Here is a 20529-nt window from a genome sequence, read left to right as displayed (position 1 = left end):
AGTCCCCTAGAACTTAAAACTAATTAAACCTAACTAACCTAAGGACATTACACACGTCCATGACCGAAGCAGGATTCGAACCTGCGACCGTAGCGGTCACGCGGTTCCAGACTGACGTGCCTAGAACCGCACGGCCACACAGGCCGGCCTTTATGGTAACTCAAGGATGTTTTCAAAAACAACATTTGTGGTTATTAATACCACAGCCTAGCATATTCAGTCGCGACACTTCTGCCCACATTTGTTACATCAAATAAGTGCCAATATCGACTTTTATTTCATATTTGCTTGTAACACAGATTGTACATTAGGAAGCATTTGTAATGCAATAAATAACAGCAATAACAAAAAGGCGACACAACTTTTGTATTTCTTAAGTTTGTTAAGAACACTAATAGGTATGATACAGCACATTGCAAGACAGTTTATTTACGACTGTCTTGTAACTTACAAGTATTTACTGAAGACTGTTCTTTGCTTTTAAGAACAAAAATGGCTAAGTGAACAGCAGAAGATATGACCTGCTGCAGACGTCATACGTCATGCGTCTACACAATAATGTGAAATTTTGTTTGCTACACTTCCAGTTAGACCAGTCGATGAATATGGAAAATAAGTAATAGGTATGGAATGCAGTACCTAGGTTAGTTAACGTACCAAATAAGCCACTGGAATTGACGCCAAGAAGAAAACCACACAGACGTGATAAGAAAACGTCAAGAGCATTGAAACTGTTTACAAACACGAAAGAAACGAATTCCGCAATTGTAGCTACATCTGAGCCACAAACGCCATTATATTCAACACCGTCTTCCTTTGAAGAATAAGTGCAAAAATATGCGTTTATTGGATATGCATGCATGTCCGAAGGAACATTGCATAGTTCTTTTTAACAACACAAGCACTGCAATACCGTATATATCGAACGATACCAAGCGGCAACATCGAATTACACTGAAGATCCAAAGAAACTTGTACACATGCCTAATGTCGTGTCGGGTCCCCGCGAGCACGCAGAAGTGCCGCACCACGACGTGGTATGCACTCTACTAATGTTTGAAGTAGTGCTGGAGGGAACTGACATCATGAATCCTGCAGGGCTGCCCATAAATCCGTAAGAGTACAAGTGAGTGGAGATCTCTTCTGAACAGCGGATTGTAAGGCATCCCAGATATGCTCAATAATGTTCATGTCTGGGGAGTTTGGTGTCTAGCGGAAGTGTTTAAACCCAGAAGAGTGTTCCTGCAGCCATTCTGTAGCAGTTCTGAACTGTAGGGTGTCGCATCGTCGTGCTGGAATTGCCCCAGTCCGTCGGACGCACAATGGACATGAATGGATGCAGGTGATCAGACACGATGTTTACGGACGTGTCACCTGTCAGAGTCGTATATAGACGTATCAGGCGTACCATATCACTCCAACTGCACACGCCCCACACCATTACAGAGCCTCCACCAGCTTGAACACTCCCCTGCTGACATGCAGTGCCCATCGATTCATGAGGTTGTCTCCATACCCGTAGATGTCCATCTGCTCTATGATACGATTTGAAACGAGACTCGTCCGACCAGGCAACGTATTTCCAGTCATCAACAGTCCAACGTCGGTGTTAACGGGTCCAGGCGAGACGTAAAGCTTTGTGTCGTGCAGTCATCAAGGTACACTAGTGGGCCTTCGGTTCCGAAAGCCCATGTTGATTATGTTTCGTTGAATGGTTCGCACGCCGACAGTTGTTGCTGGCCCAGGACCGAAATTTGCAGCAATTTTCGGAAGGGTTGCACTTCTGTCACGTTGGACGATTCTCTTCAATGGTCGCTGGTTCCGTTCTTGCAGGATCTTTTTCCGACCGCAGCAATGTAGGAGATTTGATGTTTTACCGGATTCCTGATATTCACATTTCCTTTGGATCATGAGCTACCAAAAGCGCATGAAGTCGAATGAATTTTACTGGACGAAATGAGTATCCCACCGAAAGATGTTCTCGGGATTCTTTTTCGATCGTTAGTATCACAATGTATATCAAGATGGCGCATGAAGAGATGTGCGCCGACGATGTGCGGCGCCATGCTGATGATCTCAAGTTCCATCCTCTGAGGTCCATGTAGGAGCTGTAGCGGTTGTACACGCTGGTTTTGGCCTCCGAGCATTGAGAGTTTTCGAACTTTATTTTGAGGTGCCATCGGACGTTGTGGTGGCCGCCTTTAAATCTTGCGGAAATGTCACCAGCCTCATTGCTGAAACGTGGGAGACGTTCGAAACATACCGTGTTGTCAGTGGTGTCCTTTAGACGAAAACTGACCTGGTGAAACACATGGCTTCTTACTTAGTTATTCCTGGTTGCAGGGCTGCAGGCATGTATGATGTCCATCCGCGCGCTTGTTCGGGTTGTGGCCAGGAAGTATGAGCCCGTTCAGAATGTCTCCGACGCAGACTGGCTCAATCGCCCATCAAAGAGACATCGCTCTCCCTGCGGCGCCCTCTGTGCTACCTCTACCTTACGCGTCCGTGGTGGAACTGTTTGCTGCGCCCATTTTGAATCAGTCGGCACCAGCGGGGACTCCTCTCGACTGTACGATGAACGATTTGCCTGTCTCTCCTACACTGTTACCGGCGGCAGTACTAGTGATGGCTCTTAGCAGTCGCAAGACGTTTCTGCCGACCTCTTGATTGTTGATCGTGGGACTCTACCGACCTGCGCTTTTCCTGCCGTCTGGCTTGTAATGGTACTTGAATTACGTAACCATTGCGACACCTCAAAATGGTTCAAATGGCTCTGAGCACTATGGGACTTAACATCTATGGTCATCAGTCCCCTAGAACTTAGAACTACTTAAACCTAGCTAACCTAAGGACTTCACACAATACCCAGTCATCACGAGGCAGAGAAAATCCCTGACCCCTCCGGGAATCGAACCAGGGAACCCGGGCGCGGGAAACGAGAACGCTACCGCACGACCACGAGCTGCGGACTGCGACACCTCACCTCAACCTCTCGATACCAGCAATATTCTACTGCGTTTCTGTAAAGTAGTAAACACATTTCTGAGACAAAATTCAGATCTGATTTCATTAATGTAGAGGTACTTTGATACATCGATATGTTTATATTGCAATGATATTATTCTTATGTGTATTCTTTCTTTTGTCACTATGATCTTTGACGTGCTTGTTACTCTGATATTTGGGCGCGCAAGCTGTTATTAGAGAGTCAAGTCTTGGTCGTCATGTTGAAAAGACGCAAATTGTAGTCAGTTTATGAAATGTGAACTTTAACAGCGAGGAAGACATTTTCAAGTATGTTTTATATTGTGAAGTGATGTTGCAACAAAAGTAATAAAAAAGAAGTGTAACTTAAATTCGGAGTGCTGATTACTTTTTTTACGTCACCATTGTGCTAACTTGCAGAAGTTTAATCTTCAAGAATGGTTTATGAAACACATCTATAAAACTTTTGAATATCGCAGAATAACACCTAGGCCTCTTTCCATCCGAGCTTGGAATAATCACCACCTAGATTTTCGACGATTGAATTCACAACGAGACCAGCGTGGGAAACACGAAAAGATGAGTGCTTAGTTTATCCATTATTTCAAGAAATGACTTCATTAAATGTGCTCTAATGACACCTGCCACATAATATAACTTTGTTGTTGCCCGAAAATGCAATATTTAGTAGCGTGAGCAACACTAGAATCATAATTAATTTTTGACCTTTGTTGTGGTAGGGTTGTTACAGGCTACATGTCGAAAGACAGCCGTCTCCCATCCGACGGGGAACAGCTTGTTAGGAAGCAACGGTCGCCGAGGGAAAGGAAGAGGCAGCGCAGTAGCCCCTCTGATGACTGCCTCCTTTGGATGTGTGCACAGAATGATGACCTCCTACTGATAACACGCTGTCCTCTGACGCTCTGACACTGGACGACGCAACGTCTCTCGCTGCCATCGTCTCTGGTCAGCATCCACCTACGGACGTCGACCTTCCCCTGACTGCGTCTGATGCTCTTGCCTCTTTTTCTGTGTCTGGCGCTACCAGTCGGGGCACCTGTCAAAATGGTTCAAATGGTTCTGAGCACTATGGGACTTAACACCTGAGGTCATCAGTCCCCTAGAACTTAGAACTACTTAAAACTAACTAACCTAAGGACATCACACACATCCATGCCCGAGGCAGGATTCGAACCTGCGACCATAGCGGTCGCACAGTTCCAGACTTAAGTGCCTAGAACCGCTCGGCCACTTCGGCCGGCCCTGTCACTGAAATGGCCCATTGCGATGTCTTTATCTCCTGGGCGTACGACGTCGATTCTGAGGATGGAACCACCTCGGTGAGGTCGACTAACTCCCCGTCACAGTGATGTGCCCTTCCATGGGGGCCTAATCGGGCGGTCCATGCGGTTCCTCCACGTCTGCATGGCCCGCCCTCCTGGTGATGGCACCTTTTCAAACTTATTGCGTAGCCACAGTCAATGTCAATAACTTCGCGCGCGCAGTAAACTGGCCTTACTCCATGAAACGCTACTTGTTGCGAACATTGTCATTGCCCTCCTGCAGGAGGTGCATGTTGCAACCTTTTGTGCTCTCCATGGCTTTATAGCACACGTCTCCCATGCTTCCCCTACTGGTAGTGGGGTGGCAATCCTCTTACACGACTATATCCTCGCTGATACAGTTGCCTATCTCGCGGATGCCTGAGGTATGGCACTCATGTTTGGTGGCATTAAGATCATCAACATCTATGGGTCATCTGGTTCGGGCCACCGCTATGAACTTTCCACTTTCTTCTCCGAGATAATCACGACTCTTCCTTGGTCGGCAGGACGCCTAGATCATGGAAGGTGAATTCACCCACGCGCCCGAAGATCAACTGCCATATCGCTCTCCATGCGCGTCGCTAGCGGCCTTTGTCCAGCACCTCAACCTTGTGGACTCTTGGGAGCATGTTCATGGCGATAGTCTGAGGTTTACGCATTTCACTAATCATTATTGCAGTCGCCTGAGTCGTGTTTACATATCCCGCGGTATTGTCGGTATGGGGCAGGATGCTGAAGCCTGGTCCATTGTGTCCTTTGTCCATGTCACCTGTATGTGTGCTGTCAATCTCTGCCATCAAAGAGAGCACCATGGAAATTGGGGACCATGGAAACGGAACACGATATATTTTACTTCAACTGACTGCTGGCAGCTCATAGAGATTACGTGGACAGTCTGTCGTCGACTTCGCGATGCTCGTCAGTCTGCCATGTCATGGTGGGTCCTCTGTGCAAAAGCCCGTCCTCCGCAAGACCTTAATTGGTTAGTAAAGGGAAGTCGCGGAGTGGCAGTGATGAACACAGGATTTCATTCTCAGGGAATGTACGACGATTCCATTTGCACCTCAGCGTAAGGCGATGGTGAATCGTGCCAGGGCACAGTTCACCACAATCTCTCGACACCACCTTGAAAGAGCTATGGTCAGGGCACACACACACACTACAGGTTTGCTTCCATCTATCTGCCACTTCATAGCAGAACGGCACCACTGTTGGAGGACTTTAACTAATGCCACTGTCGGAGGACTTTGACTAATGTTCTTACGACTGGCTATTGACGGCGTTTAGATATCCAATGTGATATAAGCTCTCCACACTTTGTACATTACGTTACGCTGTACTCTGCATAACGTCACAGCTCCACCAACACTACGGCCATATCCTGTCTCTCCTTTGGTTCGATTCCCGGGGGTACAACAATGGATCTGCCTTCTGACGGCACGGAGGGTGAAGGCCATGATGCTATCAAGGTAGGTTGTATGAAAAAGTCACCCGGCCGTGACAGCCTCCCACTAGGAGTTTTTCGTACATTTCGTCCCCTACTGGCGGCGGCATGGATGGAAATTTGTCAAGACCTTATGTCACCTGTCGTGCAGATCGATGACGGTTTCCTCGACATTCTCCTCATTCTCATTCACATACCTTGGGGTACATAATGGATATGCGATTATCGCCCTTTGATGTTGCCCAACAGCGACACGATGGTCTTTACTTGGCTATTGGTTGTACAGATTAAACTCGACGCCCCAGAATATGCTTTACCCTAATGAAACTTCTTTGGGCGGTGCTAATAACATCCGCACTGCCCTCTGTCGCTATTGAGACATACTTGCTCTTGCCCAGTCTCATCGTGTACTTGGGGTTTTGGCCGCTCTTGACTTCAGCTAGGCGTTAGATCGGGTCGATCGTGAGTACCTGGAACGGGTGCTCCTGATACTACCGTCGACGTCGTAATACGTGTCCTGCGTGGAGCAACGCCCGTTTACTTTACAATGGCCGTTTCACTCCTCCCATCTTGATCTATGGTTCGGTACATCAAGACATCCCGCTCTCTGCGTAGTTACATGCTTGCTCCATGGAACCGTTGCTCTGTGGCCTCTGTCAACGCCTGTCTGGGATGTCTCTCGTTCGCCATGTGTTTTGCTGGACTGCTTGTGCTGACGAACTAGTCCTCGTTCTTCGTAGCGGTGCAGAGGTCAGGAAGTCCTTGACATGGTTTACCACCTACAGAGAAGCTTCTGGGAGCTGCCTTAACATCCGCAAATCGAGTGCTACGGCTGTAGATGCGGGGCTTCCTGAAGACAGCGCTGCTCCAATGCGTGAAGCTGCTACTATCTGATGTTTAGGGCTCGATTTGACGGGTGATATGCAGCGCACAATTGCTCTCAACTGCCGGCGCCTACTGCCCAGTTACGGGCTCGACTCCTAGATATTCTTTTATGTGCCCTCGATCTTCTGCAACGGACATGATATGTTAATGTATATTTGGCTTCAAGTACCCCTCACATGACACAGACACGCCCCATTCTACCATCTACGGACCGCCGTATGCTGGCGGCATTGGGTTCGTAAGTTTAGCACAGCTTGCTGTTGAAGATACGGTACGATACACTAATTCTTCCGCAGGGGCAGTGTAGGCCTGAATCACACTCCTGACAGAGCGATAGCCCTTCTCCTCAGCTCTGAAATGGTGCTGTGGCGCCATTTTCCCACGTACCTCACCAGCCTGTTGCTGGAGACCCTTGAACCACGCTCTTTCTCAGTCTCTCCAGAAATCAGACATCCTACCGCCATTTTCCCCTCGAACTGAGCTATGTCTGTACTGTGTTGTTGCTAACACGCTTGACGTCCACACAGCCGATCAGCAGCAGCATAAGCACCTAATGTGGTTGAGGTAAAGCATCTCCACGTCGACTGGCTTACCGTATGCCGATCAGTGTGCTCTCCTTGTCTTGCCTCTGATGTCGAATCTTCATGGTGCCTTCCGTTCAATTGGAAGCATGCCTTCACAAGGTACAACTTGAAGACAGTCCACTGTGTGTCGTCTGTTATGTCCTGGACGTGGACGAGCATCGCCTAGTGTGCCGATCGGTTACTGGTTACTGGTGCGACAGATGGCCTTTATGACCAGTACGACAACTTATCAGATACCTCTTCACCTGCTCCTCTTTCCAGTCTCGGGATACTTCCTAAAACATTGTACAGTTGTGCGCAATCCCAAATACAGACAATTTTTTTCTAATTTTCTTTGTAGTGGTTTCCTTAACCCACCCGGTGGTTGTGGTGTTACTACAATGAGAAGTTGATATGGGCATTCTCCACTCTCAGTACCGATTATTCTCTTATCATTGTAATGATCTCTGAGAAACTTTACCTCGATTGTAACCACCTATTCGGCGAACTGACGCTCCCTCCTCCTCGCTGTGTCTGTTTCCCTCTACGCTTGGTTCTGTAACGAAAAAAAAGCGTTGTCTAATTATTGATGTACTTTGTACCTCTACTCCACGTTTCCTATGCTTTCCTTGGTCCATGGGGGAGGGAACGGGACATGACGGCGACGCCTCGGGTTGCGACCACTGCCAACTTTGCCTCCGATCCTCCCTTTAGGCGCCGGGAAGGCTCCGCTGGAAGAAAAATGGTAAGGCAACCGCTCGCAATAAGAAAGAAACCTGGGCTCGAATCCCAATGCGACACAAATTTTCATTGTGCACTCGTACATCCTTTATGTAGATTCCCGTGCAGGAGAGACATTTTAATTGAAAGTCGTCTGCCTGGTGTCGGCGGACAAATACAATACTACACTGCCTGTGTTCTTCGGATGTATGTTGCAGTGTGCCTTTGGACATGAACGCATGCAACACATTAAGTGTCTTCACACCTGCGAATATGGACAACCATCATCTGTAGACCAGAGTGACGACAGTGAAAATTTGTGCCGAACTAGGACTCGAACCTGGATTTTCCATTTATCGCGAGCGGTCGCCTTACCATTTGGCTATCCGTACACGACTCACAGCCACACCCAAATTTTCGTATGTGTTGGAGACGCATGGTTGACGACATATGGAAGTTTGGGTGTGGCTTGAGTCATGCACGGATAGCCAAATGGTACCGGCACGGTAGCTCAGCGTGTTCAGTCAGAGGGTTAGCTGCCCTCTGTAATAAGAAACTGTGTGAACAGATCAACGATGAACTTGAACATGTGTCACGGGATGCACGTCCCGAACAAAATGAGTTCAGAAAAAAGGTAAGGTGACCACTCCAGATAAGCGGGAAATCCGGGTTCGAGTCGCGGTCCGGCGCAAATTTTCACTGTCGTCATTTCATTCTACGGCTGATGGTTGTCCATATTCGCAACTGCATATACATTTAATGTGTTTCATAACGGCTGTAGTCACCACAGTGTCTGTCTCTTTGGAAATGCATGTATGCCGAAAGGAACTTTGCATCGTAATACTCAAGTACTGCAATATCATATGAATGCATGTATGTCCGAAGTAATTCTGCAGCGCTCTTCTTAACAACACAGGCACAGGAATATCATAACGAAACATGTGCTTGTCTTGCTTGAAATACTGTGTTTATATCACACCACCGGCTTTAAAAATTGTTTTTTAAACCAACTGGTGTGCTATTTATTCAAATCAGTGTTCTTCAAAAACAGCTGCTGAAAGTGATGAACAAAAATTTAAATGACAAGATTGGTCTTCGCAGTGGGAAGAAACGTGTAAGGGAAATGCTGACGTAATTGGTGTTCGGTGCTGCCAAGAGAAACTGCAACGTTTAACTTCACCAAGCAATTTTGACACTACAGCTGCTAGGTCGCTGGCGTTCGCAGAAATAAAACAACAGGGAAGTTGACATAAAGTGCTCAAGACGAATCCGATAACCCATCGGACACTTACTTGGAGCCGGCCGAGGTGGCCGAGGGGTTCTAGGCCCTTCAGTCCGGAACCGCGCTGCTGCTACGGTCGCAGGTTGTGATCCTGCCTCGGGCATGGATGTGTGTGATGTCCTTAGGTTAGTTAGGTTTAAGTAGTTCTAAGTTCTAGGGGACTGATGACCTCAGATGTTAAGTCCCATAGTGCTCGGAGCCATTTGAACCATTTTTCAGTCCTTACTCTAAGGGGGATAAGCAGGCTGCTAGCTTGCTTATGTACGAATATTTAATAATAAATCGATACTTAAATGTGCAGCTCTAAAACCGGCTGTATATTTACAATATCCTGCGGATATTTTTGTTTTTGGCCGTTACGTCTATATTTTTCCCGTCGATATATTTATATATCGTTAACTTTTTCGATATAACAAGGGCGTATAATGATATTTTTTAAACATCGATATGTCGGATTCCCGACATTTTTAAAAACATCAACAGTACTACTACTGTCTCTCCAGATTACAGACGGTAACAGCTTATACCTGTACAGCAGTGAGAGTCGCCACTGTGTTATTTGATTGAAAAAGCGACCTCGCCGCATGAGTGTGATTTACGAAATTGACGTTTCAGAAGACACCGGTGACAGCGTGCCGTTTCCAGAAAGCCGTTGCGTCAGTGAATGCGGCACAAACAGGAGGCAGCGTCTATCCGGTCTGGCACAGCGAGCGTGCGCCGCTCGCCGTGGTGCATCCGCGTGCAGTAATGGTTATGGCTACGGCGAATGTTGGGACGTGGGACAATACGCAGTTCTCTGTGCTGCACACAATGGCTGCAGCGCTGCTGGGCGTGGTGCGACCTTCACCTTCAACCCCGCGCGAGGCTCTGCGTAGAGGATGCTGATGGATTGCCAAACTCTTGCGCAAGCGCAAACTGTTACACCAGTAGAAAATGAAAAAAAATCGACCCGTCTAAAATGAGTTTTTATTCATCAGTCTTCTGACTGATTTGATGCGCCCCGCCACGACTTCTCCTCCTGTACTAACTTCTTCCTCTCATAGTAGGACATGCATCTCATGTCCACAATTACACTACGGGCCATTAAAATTGCTACACCAAGAAGAAGTGCAGATGATAAACGGGTATTGTACTGGAACTGACATGTGCTTACATTTTCACACAATTTGGGAAGTCAGTACCCAGAACAACCACCTCTGGCCATAATAACGGCCTTGATACTCCTGGGCATTGAGTCAAACAGAGCTTGGATGGCGTGTACAGGTACAGCTGCCCATGTAGCTTCAACACGATACCACAGCTCATCAAGAGTAGTGACTGGCGTATTGTGACGAGCCAGTTGCTCGGCCACCATTGACCAGACGTTTTCAATTGGTGAGAGATCTGGAGAATGTGCTGGCCAGGGCAGCAGTCGAACATTTTCTGTATCCAGAAAGGCCCATACAGGACCTGCAACATGCGGTCGTGCATTATCCCGCTGAGACGTAGGGTTTCGCAGGGATCGAATGAAGGTTAGAGCCACGGGTCGTAACACATCTGAAATGTAACGTCCAATATTCAAAGTGCCGTCAATGCGAACAAGAGGTGACCGAGACGTCTAACCAATGGCATCCCATACCATCACGCCGGGTCATACGCCAGTATGGCGATGACGAATACACGCTTCCAATGTGCGTTCACCGCGTTGTCGCCAAACACGGATGCGACCATCGTGATGCTGTAAACAGAACCAGGATTCATTCGAAAAAATGACGTTTTGCCATTCGTGCACCCAGGTTCGTCGTTGAGTACACCATCGCAGGCGCTCCTGTCTGTGATGCAGCGTCAAGGGTAACCGCAGCCACGGTCTCCGAGCTGATAGTCCATGCTGCTGCAAACGTTGTCGAACTGTTCGTGCAGATGGTTGTTGTCTTGCAAACGTTCCTATCTGTTGACTCGGGGATGAAGACATGGGTGCACGATCCGTTACAGCCATGCGGGTAATATGCCTGCCATCTCGACTGCTAGTGATACGAAGCTGTTGGGATCCAGCATGGCGTTCCGTATTACCCTCCTGAACCCACCGATTCCATATTCTGCTAACAGTCACTGGATCTCGACCAACACGAGCAGCAGTGTCGCGATACGATGAACCGCAATCGCGATAGGTTACAATCCGACCTTCATCAAAGTCGGAAACGTCATGGTACGCATTTCTCCCCCTTACATGGGGTATCACAACAACGTTTCACCAGGCAACGCTGGTCAACTGCTTTTTGTGTATGAGAAATCGGCTGGAAACTTTCCTCATGTCAGCACGTTGTAGGTGTCACCACCGGCGCCAACCTTGTGTGAATGCTCTAAAAAGCTAATTATTTGCATATCACAGCGTCTTCTTCCTGTCGGTTAAATTTCGTGTCTGTAGCACGTCATCTTCGTGGTGTAGCAATTCTAATGCCCAGTAGTGTAATTGTTAAACCACAAAACGCCATAAACTTAAGCTGGAACGACAGGGGGCGGCCGATAAAGCTCTTTTTTTTTAGTTACGGAATTCGGACGTATATACATTGAAATATTATGCGCGAACTCCAAAAACTAACAATTACGAGAGCTTTTGAAAGCGAGGGTGCACGGCACGCCTCGGCGTTAGGGAACCAGTTACCACAAGCCTTTATCGATGCCATCACCTATATTTGTACCGATTCGAGTAAACCTGATTTGCTGTAGCGTTGTTTGGGCGATTTTACTCAAAATGTGAACGAAAATTTCAATAGTCTTATTTGGGAACACGCTCCATAAATAACATCCAGCCGAAGCGAAACTGTCAACATTGCCTCAAATTTGGCCGTATGTCTATTCAATGTAGACCATACTGCATTAATACACGTGGCAAATGCCCCTCAAATCGAAATCGGCGATTAAATGCGCCGTTTCTGTGAAGATGGAGACGCCACAGGCGATGTGCTCAGCGACGAAAAGGGCTTTGAGGACGAAAATGAGGACTTACCAGGTACAAGTAGCATAAAGCGACCATCCAGTAGCCGGGGGCGATAGCTATTATGGTTCAGACATCCATAATATCCCTTAAAATCAAGCTTTATCTCTTTTTTGTGATAAATACTCGTCAAACTTTAAAGTCGTTTTTCTCAAAACCATGTTTATCGGCATGGTTGTCGTCGCCTGCGCTATAGTTTTCATCCGATTTTAATGGTTTTGGATCTCCCCTGAAGCAAACTGAATTCTCTTCAGGTCACAGTAGGTGATTTTTTATGTTGATATTTGGTATCTTTTTGGCCAAAAAAGAGGGATCCAAAAATTGCCATTTTTTCGAATATCTTTCATTTCGCCAAAAAAAAAAATTTGTTCCAAATACCTAAGATGAACTAAAATTAAATCTGTAAGGATGAGGGTGATAAGTGATTTCATGTTTCAGATAACCACGACCTGAGTTACAGTGACAACCGTCGATCTAACTCCTAACTGAGCTGCCTCCCAATTACACAGGGAAGATATGATATTTTTCAATAAAAATGCCAATAAAAACTTCAAAGTATGCTTTATTTATTACAGCAAACCCCATTTGTCTACTACATTTCGGTACGGAGAAAAAAAAATCCTGAATTTGAGCAATATTTTCATCCGTCACCGTGTCGTTTCGCCTTAAAGCAATAGAACTCCCTTGTATAAAACGTCGTATTTCCAAAACTATCAGTCGTATAATGTTATAATTTTGCAGGTACATTTACTGGTATATGCTGATACTGTCTGCAAACTATGCTGCGAATAGAGTTAGTTTTACAGAAATAATAAATTAAAACGTCATTCCTGATTCTGAAGTTTTACTCCATCACCAGCGAAAAAGTAGTAAGCGACAAACTTCTTTCCTTTCGTTATTTTGTGGGCAGTGTTTGCAAGAAAAGGTTTCGAAAATGTTTGGAAATATGTGTAAAGGTTTTGCACGTCACTAAGTGCCCTCATTGTCGAATACTGGATGAATACAGTTTGGGTAATTTGTGCGCTGTGACTTACAGTGCCTCGGGCCATAGACACAGTTTCTAACTTATTGTACTAAACTTTTAACCTTGATCATGGCTCTTAATGAGTGCATTATGACACTATCTTAAAATTTTAAATTTGCTATGTAACTGTGTGAAGTACTGAAAATCAAATTTTTGCTACCCCTGGGAGCTGTTAAATAGACAACCTGCAAATGAGACCGTATCCCGTCTTAGCCGTTAGTAATGTACGTATTTTCGAAATTCTGTTCTCGGTACAGTTTCTACCTTATACAGCTCTCTCCAGTACCACAGAAGCTATCCCCTGGTATTTTAACACATGTTCTGTCATTCTGTCTATTCTTCGTCTCAGTGTGTTACACATATTCCTTTACTCGCCGATTTTGTGGAGGAACACCTAATTTCTTACCCTCACTATCTATTTAACTTTCAATGTCTTTCTATAGGACGAGAACACAAGTGCTTGATTTTCTAATTTTCCGTTTTGTCCATAATACATAATTCCCTTCCATACAATGCTGTGCTCAAATGGTTCAAATGGCTCTGAGCACTATGGGACTTAACATCCGGGGTCATCAGTCCCCTAGAATTTAAAACTACTTAAACCTAATTAACATAAGGACATCACACATATCCATGCCCGAGGCAGGATTCGAACCTGCGACCGTAGCAGTCGCGCAGTTCCAGACTGAAGCCCCTATAACCGCTCGGCCACAGCGGCCAGCCCCAATGCTTTGTCCCAAACGTAATTTCTCAGAAAGTTCTTCCTCATATGAAGGCCTATCTGTGACACTAGTAGACATATTTTTGAGGGAAAAGGTGCCTTTGTCAGTGTTATTGTGCTTGTTATATTCTCCTTGCTTCGTCCATCATCCACAATTTTTCGTCCAAGGATGCAGACTTCCTTCACTTTCTCAAATGCGTGGAACTCAATTTTGACGTTAAGCTTATCGAAGATCTAATTTCTGATACTTTTTATTAGTTTCGTCTTTCTTCGATTTACTCTCAGTCAAAATTCAATGCACATTAGATTATTCATTTCGTTAAACAGGTTCCTCACTTTCACCGAGTAGAGTATCATCAGCAAATCTTGTCACTGATATAGTCTGAAACTTTCATGCTGTTACTTGCTCATTTGGGTCTTACTGACAACTGAATGAGGCATTGGTAAGTTGATGCTTGTTTATGACTAATACTTAGCACTCAATCTTACTGAAAACGGCCTCTGCTGCTTACACCTGATGAGCTGAACATTATGATCATCTACCTAATAGCCGGTATGTCATCCATTGTCACGAGTAAGAGCGGTGACGCGTCGTGGCATGGTAGCAGTGACGCTTTGGTAGGCTACTGGAGGGAGTCGGCACCACATCTCAGCACACAGTTCACCTAATTCATTCAGTGACATACTTACCACATATGCTGGAAGAAAAATCATTTACGTAGCCTTGAGCACTGTACATAGCTCAGTATGTTACAAAAGGGTTTCGTGATTTACTGTCTTCGGAGATACTATGTGAATTTATACTCACACGTTCTTTCAAATCAGTTCCCTTGACAATTGATTTCTTACTTGAGTTTGTGCTGATTTGCACGCTGCTTTCAGCACGAAATAGCTAAATAGCTGAACATACTATTTGCCTTCTGCAGTTAGTAAAATCTTTCATGGCTGTCTCACTGCAATTGATATCCAAACGTAAAGTCATTCAATGTGAATATAATACTTCGTATTTATATGTATGAGTTTTCAGCAGGAAACGCATAGTTAGAGATGATGCAGCTGACGGACTGGCAGTCCTTCATCCTATGTAAAGTGCAATTATACAGGGTGTTCCCGTAAGAGCGTGCAATAATTTAACAGGGCATAGAGGGTGCTCTACTGAACAAATTGAGGTAGGAAACCTGGAGTCGGAGAATCCAACTTAAGGAGATAATAAGCACTCCGTCTTCAGGCCACAAGTGGACCATCAGGACCATCCGACCGCTATGTCATCCTCAATGGAAGGATGCGGATAGGAGGGGCGTGTGGTCAGCGCACCGCACTCCCGGAAGTTATGGTGGTATTCTTGACCGAAGCCGCTACTATTCGGTCGAGTAGCTCCTCGGTTGGCATCACGAGGCTGAGAGCTCCCCGAAAAATGGCAACAGCGCATGGCGGCCCGGATGGTCACCCATCCAAGTGCCGAACACGCCCGACAGCGCTTAAGTTCGGTGGTCTGACGGGAACCGGTGTATCCACTGCGGCAAGACCGTTGTCTTAAGGAGATAATAGCAATAAAAACACATTAATGTGTACTTTTTTATTTACATCAGTTACATTTAAGTGTAAATACGTTCATTGCCACAATGAATGCTGGACGGTGTGGCCGAGCGGTTCTAGGCGCTACAGTCTGGAACCGCACGACCGTTACGGCCGCAGGTTCGAATCCTGCCTCGGGCATGGATGTGTGTGATGTCCTCAGGTTAGGTAGGTTTAAGTAGTTCTAAGTTCTAGGGGACTGATGACCTCAGCATTTAAGTTCCATAGTGCTCAGAGCCATTTCATTTCAACACAATGAATGTACCATTTGCACTGTGTCTTCCAAAATGTTCTGAAGGCGACAGCCATCAACCTAAATCCAAGCATGACATCTGGCGCATTCTGACAATTATCCCTGGTGTGTTTCGAATCACATTACAGCCAGCTACAATTTTAGCAACTAATTTCATCTCCGGATCCACTGGGATTCCATATACCAATGATTTTAGATATCCCCACGGAAATAATCAAGGTGATTCAGGTCAGGTGACCTCGCAGGTCATGGAATAAGGCCTCCCTTTCCAATCCAGCAACCAGGAAATACAGCACTGAGATGGTTGCGGCAGAACTCTTTGCACTAACCTCAAATACAGGTGGCCATTCAGACGGCCTACTCTACCATGACATCCTATTAATCAGGATCGTCCTCCTTGTTTTTCTTTGCAGGAAATAAAAAATGATTCAAATGGCTCTGAGCACTATGGGACTCAACTGCTGAAGTCATTAGTCCCCTAGAACTTAGAACTAGTTAAACCTAACTAACCTAAGGACATCACAAACATCCACGCCCGAGGCAGGATTCGAACCTGCGACCGTAGCGGTCTTGCGGTTCCAGACTGCAGCGCCTTTAACCGCACGGCCACTTCGGCCGGCGCAGGAAATAAAGAAAGTGCATCTAAATAAACAGCCCAGCACGTGTAAACTTGTAGCATGTTAGTTGTAAATAAGCTGGAAAACAGTAATGCTAGACAAAGCGGTAGACAAGTTTAGTTCTCCGACTCCAGGTTCCCTACCTCAAATTGTTCAGTGGAGTATCGTATATGTCCTGTTAAATTTTTGCACACTCTTATCGAAACACCCTATGTGATATTGTATTTCTGACTGGGCCAACCGCGAACAGCACCGCACGAAGCTCAAAGCCACGTTGCTTACAAGTTTTCAAGCCGGCCGAAGTGGCCGTGCGGTTAAAGGCGCTGCAGTCTGGAACCGCAAGACCGCTACGGTCGCAGATTCGAATCCTGCCTCGGGCATGGATGTTTGTGATGTCCTTAGGTTAGTTAGGTTTAACTAGTTCTAAGTTCTAGGGGACTAATGACCTCAGCAGTTGAGTCCCATAGTGCTCAGAGCCATTTTTACAAGTTTTCATGCAAAATGAGATGTTTATCACAACAATTTAAGATCATATACATTCTGTTTTCTTTTGCCATCCCACTGTAAATCGATGCGCAATGTAAGTGTTCAGTGCCTAGGTAATATCCCAGAAATTAAGCGGTCACATCGCTTACTAATTTGTTTCATGGGGCAAAAAAATTGTATATGAGAGGGAATTTTTTTTTTTAAATTCAGGGCCCATCTCAGCCTTCTTTTATAGGTAATCCGTGTTTAAAACGTTACTGAAACGTTACAACTGAGGGTGGTGTCCCACAATGAGTTTATGAGTGCTGTGATTTCATTGTGGGTCCATCTACCCGCTGTTACAACCCACGACAATAGACGGCGAAAGCTGCCATCAAAGCGTTGTTTCCCCGGCAACGACTAGGCGGGAAGCGTTAGCTGTGACTACACATGGTGGCCTATTAGAAGCTCTGTGTCTGCCCTGCGTCAGAAATCGAGTGTCCAATGTGTGGAGCAACCGGAATCTGGCACCTATGATAACGTGCTGAAGCGGCTACGCTTCCGTCTAACCCAAACGGAAGGAAAGCTGGCAGCGATAAACAAGGAGTGAGGTAAGACACTTTTCATGACTTCAGGTAACAGATGAGAGTGCCCATGTATTGTAATACCTTTCGGCCTTTACCTAATCTTTGTGCTGATATCGTGCAGGATCAAGAGAAATTTGCGATACTGATGTTCGCCTTTAACCCGTGGGGAAATGGCAATGGCTGTTGTGATAGCAATTTTTTGTGCGTAGTTTGAATAGCATTACATTATAGCGCTATTGTCGTATTCCGTTGGCTTCCAGAGAAATATTTTTACTGTCTGCTGGTATGTGAAACAAAACACTGTGTCTTCTGTTTCGGAGGAAATTATGATATTCAATCGATTTATCAGTATTTTTTTCCTTACGATAAATATGCTTTAAAAAATGTTCTGTTTACTGTAGAGTCTGTTACAGCTCTTGGTATTTTTACGGTGCTCTATTCCTGTTGCTTCCGATAAATACACTCCTGGAAATGGAAAAAAGAACACATTGACACCGGTGTGTCAGACCCACCATACTTGCTCCGGACACTGCGAGAGGGCTGCACAAGCAATGATCACACGCACGGCACAGCGGACACACCAGGAACCGCGGTGTTGGCCGTCGAATGGCTCTAGCTGCGCAGCATTTGTGCACCGCCGCCGTCAGTGTCAGCCAGTTTGCCGTGGCATACGGAGCTCCATCGCAGTCTTTAACACTGGTAGCATGCCGCGACAGCGTGGACGTGAACCGTATGTGCAGTTCACGGACTTTGAGCGAGGGCGTACAGTGGGCATGCGGGAGGCCGGGTGGACGTACCGCCGAAGTGCTCAACACGTGGGGCGTGAGGTCTCCACGGTACATCGATGTTGTCGCCAGTGGTCGGCGGAAGGTGCACGTGCCCGTCGACCTGGGACCGGACCGCAGCGACGCACGGATGCACGCCAAGACCGTAGGATCCTACGCAGTGCCGTAGGGGACCGCACGGCCACTTCCCAGAAAATTAGGGACACTGTTGCTCCTGGGGTATCGGCGAGGACCATTCGCAACCGTCTCCATGAAGCTGGGCTACGGTCCCGCACACCGTTAGGCCGTCTTCCGCTCACGCCCCAACATCGTGCAGCCCGCCTCCAGTGGTGTCGCGACAGGCGTGAATGGAGGGACGAATGGAGACGTGTCGTCTTCAGCGATGAGAGTCACTTCTGCCTTGGTGCCAATGATGGTCGTATGCGTGTTTGGCGCCGTGCAGGTGAGCGCCACAATCAGGACTGCATACGACCGAGGCACACAGGGCCAACACCCGGCATCATGGTGTGGGGAGCGATCTCCTACACTGGCCGTACACCACTGGTGATCGTCGAGGGGACATTGAATAGTGCACGGTACATCCAAACCGTCATCGAACCCATCGTTCTACCATTCCTAGACCGGCAAGGGAACTTGCTGTTCCAACAGGACAATGCACGTCCGCATGTATCCCGTGCCACCCAACGTGCTCTAGAAGGTGTAAGTCAACTACCATGGCCAGCAAGATCTCCGGATCTGTCCCCCATTGAGCATGTTTGGGACTGGATGAAGCGTCGTCTCACGCGGTCTGCACGTCCAGCACGAACGCTGGTCCAACTGAGGCGCCAGGTGGAAATGGCATGGCAAGCCGTTCCACAGGACTACATCCAGCATCTCTACGATCGTCTCCATGGGAGAATAGCAGCCTGCATTGCTGCGAAGGGTGGATATACACTGTACTAGTGCCGACATTGTGCATGCTCTGTTGCCTGTGTCTATGTGCCTGTGGTTCTGTCAGTGTGATCATGTGATGTATCTGACCCCAGGAATGTGTCAATAAAATTTCCCCTTCCTGGGACAATGAATTCACGGTGTTCTTATTTCAATTTCCAGGAGTGTAGTTAAAGATCTTCTGTTCCGAGTGTCGTAGCCTGCGATACTTTTGACCAGTGACTTAATGTTAATGGCTTCTGTGAGGTCACTTCTTGGCGTTTATTTTGAATTTAATTTTGTTATCGAGTTATTCGTTGTCTCATTGTTATTGGTTTGGAGAGAACTTATTTTTTTATCTCTGTTGTGTGTGAGAAACACAGTACTGAATCTTCTGTCTCGATGGCAATTCAATTTGTTCGCTTTATAACATTTTTGTTCACCATAATTAGTCTTTTACTCTTTTTAAAGTTATGCTTTGTTTCGTTTTCTCCACAGCTGTAGAGCTCATTTACTATACGAGATCCGTTTTCTTTTCGATAAATACACTATGTGATCAAAAGTATCCGGACACCCCTAAAACATAAGTTTTTCATATTGGCATTAGACATCATGAGAGAGCAGAATGGGGCGCTCCGCAGAACTACCCGGACTTCGAAAATGGTCAGATTATTGGGTGTCATTTGTGTGATACGTCTGTACGCGTGATTTCCACACTCCTAAACATCCCTAAGTCCACTGTTTCCGATGTGTTAATGAAGCGGAAACGTGAAGGCACACGTACATCACAAAAGCGTACAAGACTACCTCGTCCGTTGACTGACAGAGCCCGCGACGGTTGAAGACGGTCGTAATGTGTAACAGGCAGACATTTATCCAGACCATCAAACAGGAATTCCAAACGGCATCAGGATCCATTGCAAGTACTATGACAGTTAGGCTTCAGGTGAGAAAACATTTTTCATGATCGAGCGGCTGCTCATAAACCACACATCACGTCGGTAAATGGCAAACGACGCCTCGCTTGGTGTAAGCAGCATAAACATTGGACGACTAAACAGTGGACAAACGTTGTGTGGAGTGACGAATCGCGGTACACAATGTGGCGATCCGATGGCAGGGTGTGGGTATGGCCAGTGCCCGGTGAACGTCATCTGCCAGCGTGTGTAGTGCCAACAGTAAAATTCGGAGGCGGTGGCGTTATGGTGCAGTCTTGTTTTTCATGGAGGAGAATTGCACCCCTTGTTGTTTTCCGTTGCAGTATTACAGCACAGGCCTACATTGATGTTTTAAGCACCTTCTTGATTCCCACTGTTTAACAGCAATTAGGGGATGGAAATTGCATCTTTCAACACGATCGAGCACCTGTTCATAATGGACAGCCTGTGGCAGAGTGGCTACACGACAATAACATC

At 46.5% G+C, this 20529-nt stretch overlaps 1 pseudogene; it reads right to left on the bottom strand.

The window, feature by feature from the left end:
• Window positions 1-15338: 15338 nt before the first annotated feature.
• On the bottom strand, window positions 15339-15456 carry LOC124597260 (annotated as a pseudogene).
• Between the last annotated feature and the right edge of the window lie 5073 nt (window positions 15457-20529).

Source organism: Schistocerca americana, chromosome 2 (genome assembly GCF_021461395.2).
Source record: "Schistocerca americana isolate TAMUIC-IGC-003095 chromosome 2, iqSchAmer2.1, whole genome shotgun sequence".
Classification (NCBI taxonomy): domain Eukaryota; kingdom Metazoa; phylum Arthropoda; class Insecta; order Orthoptera; family Acrididae; genus Schistocerca; species Schistocerca americana.
Note: the sequence above shows the minus strand (reverse complement) of the source record. Positions and strands in the feature narration are given on the sequence as shown.